Genomic DNA, 4,141 nt, shown 5'->3' with positions numbered 1-4,141 from the left:
TGAGAAAAGTGGTTCTTGGCAAGACGTGAACGGAATACGTTTGTTATTTAAAACTAATTAGGACAAGAATTATTTTTTTGAAATAAGATTTTAAGCCTAATTGATTGTGGATATTATTGAGATTGTTGGTAAGTCGCTATGCGCCTCGGGCAAGGACTGTGGCAGTCTCCCACTTGTCGAGGTAGCACTGCTGGTGTAGGATCCGAGGCAGTCTCCCGCCTACGTTCAGATGTGAGGGTCGAAGCTGGGCTCCCCATTCACATTTCTCTCTAATTGTAAGATGGTAGGGCACTAACCCACGGAATCATATGGCATCTAGAGAAAGGTGGTAGGGCACTCTCTCTCGGAACGTTCCCTCTGACGAAGAAGGTGGTAGGTCACTCATCCCTTGAAATTATTTCTCCTGAGTATGCGCAATAGAGAGACTAATCCAGGAGTTGCTGACCAGATTTTATGTCGGAATTGGCACTATAACTGACAAGTGATATCATTGCCAGTAAGACAGACATTCATCATATGCATCTATGTGACATTGGTTGGGTGTGCATATTAGAATTAGTTTGTCTATGTGAATAATTATGTTTAACTGCTAATTGCTATATTTGATGTGTAACTGCTTTGATTGTGTTTGAACCTCTTTACTTGTGTTTGTGACTGAAATTTGTTGGATTAGATATTGATTGAGTTGTTTGGGCCTGAGGTCGTGTTTGATTATGTGATGGGCCTGAGGCTGCGATTGGTTTTTGTTTGAGGTTTAGTTTCGTATGAAAAATTAAACTTGTTCAGCATAGACTTAGTGAACCTATGCTTGGAACAGGTTGGTCATTCATACTATCTAGAAAAACTTTTAAGATTTTACAAGAAACAAAAAAAGGTTTTGGATTTTGAGGAATTAACCAAGTTCTCTTTAAAAAGGATTTTTGGATTTTTGAATGTGAACCTTTGGTTTTTGAAAAGACACATAAGACGAGCAATGATCACTGTATTTTAAAAATAGTTTTATTTTACGTATCTTAGTATAGCATTTCTGTAACCCTATAGTGAGAACCAGCGAGGACGATGTTCTCACTCCCTTATAGGTTTTTTCTTTTCAGGATATGAGTGATGAAGTTTCAGAAGAGTTTATTTCATTTTTTGTTTATTCGATATTTTTGTATTATCTTAGTTATCATTATTTTTCCTCGCCTTTATCTTTATCAATTATGTAAGAGGGATAGGACTTTGTGATATGTATCTTTGTAAGTTATTGTTATGTGTATATATAATTTTCAAGTATTGTATCTAGTCTGTATGTATATATATGTTTTCAACGAAAAAGTGTTTTTGAAAGATTTCACATTTTAAGTTTTAAACAAGCTCCTATTTTAGTATTAAACATGTTTAGAGTCATCGTAATATCCAAGCTATCAGAGTGGCGCAGCCGGAGGCGTGACAGTCTGATAGCGAGGGTGTTAAATTTCTTACACTAGCAAAACTCCAATGACATTTTCAAATTTCATTCTCCATCATAACGGCCACATCTAAACCCTAAACATTATCTTATACCATACATATCAGATGTCAAAACAAATACAACATGCCAACGCAACTCAATTGTAGACAATACTGCCATACTCTCAAAATTTACAATCGAGCCTTAATAATCTTAATAATAGGCTCACTTGGCACAAAGCTTTAATACCTCACCTAAACATGCAATTATCTAGGTCCAGATAGAAATGGCATTGCATAGGATTAACAATTTACGTTATCTACGACATATCCACATTTTCTCCGCTTCATTATGAGTCTTCTAACTATGTTTAACATTAAAAAACAAAACTCTTGTTAAATTGTGCACATTAAGAATGTAGTTTTTTCTCGAAAGAAACTTCTCCTAAAGAGTCCAATATCAAACACAATTGAGAGTGAATCAGACGTTCTTCGAATCAACATATAGAATATATTATAGGTGTTTATGGGTCGAGACAATCCAGGTTTACTGAGATATTATCCGGTCCGACCATTCTTAGTTAGACTAACACCCGACTTAGAAAGAAAACCAGGTCCACCCTAGAATGACCTTATGTAAACCGAGTTTCAATTGGCCAACCCAAGATAAAAAAAAGTATAAAAAAATTGTATATACTATTATCGGTGAAATTTTATTATAAACAAATTTTATTTTATTTGTATATTATATTAGGTTATTCTAACTAACCACTGAAACTCATATTCATCTATTCCATCCATGATTTTTTTTGCCTTCACTAACGTTATCATCTTTTTTTGGATGCTCGTGCAAATAATTTTTTGGCAAATCCAGACTCTTTTAGTCCTTTTTTGTTCCAATCCTCTTCTACCTATTTAAATCCTATTGGGCTTCCGAAATCCAACCAATCATAAAAAAATATAGCGTTCCAGCATTTCTTCGGCCCATCAACTAATAAAAGTTAATTATATCGTTAAATTAACCAGTTTTCATTAACTCGGTAATCCCACCGAAATGCAAAACAAAGCCTGCACCCAACTGTTGTTATCAGCCTTTCTAGCAACTCACCAACATCAAAAACTATGGGCTCCCTTCCACGCGTCCAAACCGTGCCACGTCCACTTAGGATCCAGACCTCTGAATGTCTTCCTTCGACCATACTGCAGAATTTGCCATGCTATATTACCATAAAAATACTAGAAAGAAATTTATAAAAAAGACAGTGGATAAAAAAATACATTTAAATAGGCTAATTCGTTTAATATTTTTAAATTATTTATTTTTTTAATATTTTTAACTTCTTAACAATATCAAATGTAACCTAAATATTTTAAGTTTTAATTGAATAATTTATTAAAAAATCGAGCCAAAATCAAGGTTTTTGAAATCAGTTCGAACTAGCCGATTACCAGTCAAATCATGAACCGATAAAAATAGTGATTCGGTCAGATGCTAAAACCAGAAGACTAAAAAACTGTCGTTGGATTGTCGGATGGGAACCGATTGGTCGAACCGAATTGAAACTCAGCCAATTTTTTGAATGTTGCTCAAAACAACGCCGCTGGTTTAGAGGAACCCTACTGTTAACAAAAACCGCAACACCCTCTTGGCCTTGTCTTTCTCACAGTCTCACTCAGCCACTCTCCTCCTTCCTTTCATTGAGCTCATTCGTCACTCCCTCACTTCCGTCCAGCCACACCGCCTTATCACTACCCTGTTGCGACTTCTGGAAGCTGCTTCCATTGCACAGCCACCGTTCGAACTTCGAAGCAACCATCATCACTACAATTGGTCTCACCTTCTGCCTCCATCGCGCAGCCACTGTCCCGCCGGTGTCAGTTCTGTTCCACCGCGTTCCTACCCTTCAGCCGCGTCAGCCCTTCCGTCATGCTCCCTGTCCCCCTTTGTGCTTAGTCTGCTCTATTCTAGCCTTTTAGATATTTAGTTTTTTATAACTATAATTGTTGTTAGTTAATCTGTGAAGTGTGAACTGTGATTTTTTATTACTAAGGTTTATGATTGTGGATAATTTTAAATAATTATTGTTAGATAATCTATGAACCTTGTTGTTAATTTTTTATTGTGTAATTATCTATGTTGACTGTTGAGATTACTGGGTTAGAGTGGATTGATGCAAGTTGCTGTGATATTGTTATTGGATTGTATTGTTATTGGATTGCTGGTAATTTTTAAGTACGAATGAGATATCAACCACTGCCTCGAGCACCACTGTCCTGCCGCACCACCTCTGTTCCACCACGTCAGTCCCACCATCGTACTCCTTGTCCCCCTCTATGCTCTCTCTGCTCTCTTTAGAAGTTTTTTTTAATTTAACTATAATTGTTGTTTTAAACTTTTAATTGGTTATTTAACCTATGATTTTCATGTTGCTTCTTCAATTGTTGTTGTTATTAGTCATTACAGTGGTTTAAAATTGTGGATGATCTTGAATATTGATTCTAATATGATGTGGTTCTATTAATTGATTGATTTGATTCTGATATTCATATTCTTGAATCGAACCTTGCTATTCTTAAGATTATTGGGTTGATGTGAGTTTGTAATATTGGGTTGCTGTATCTAAGTTGAGATTATTTGGGTGGATGTAAATCTATAATATTGTTATTGAATTGTATTATTATTAGATTATATTGTTATTGGGTGGATGTA

The sequence above is a fragment of the Arachis duranensis genome, chromosome 1, assembly GCF_000817695.3.
Source record: "Arachis duranensis cultivar V14167 chromosome 1, aradu.V14167.gnm2.J7QH, whole genome shotgun sequence".
NCBI lineage: Eukaryota > Viridiplantae > Streptophyta > Magnoliopsida > Fabales > Fabaceae > Arachis > Arachis duranensis.
This window is presented reverse-complemented; position numbering follows the sequence as displayed.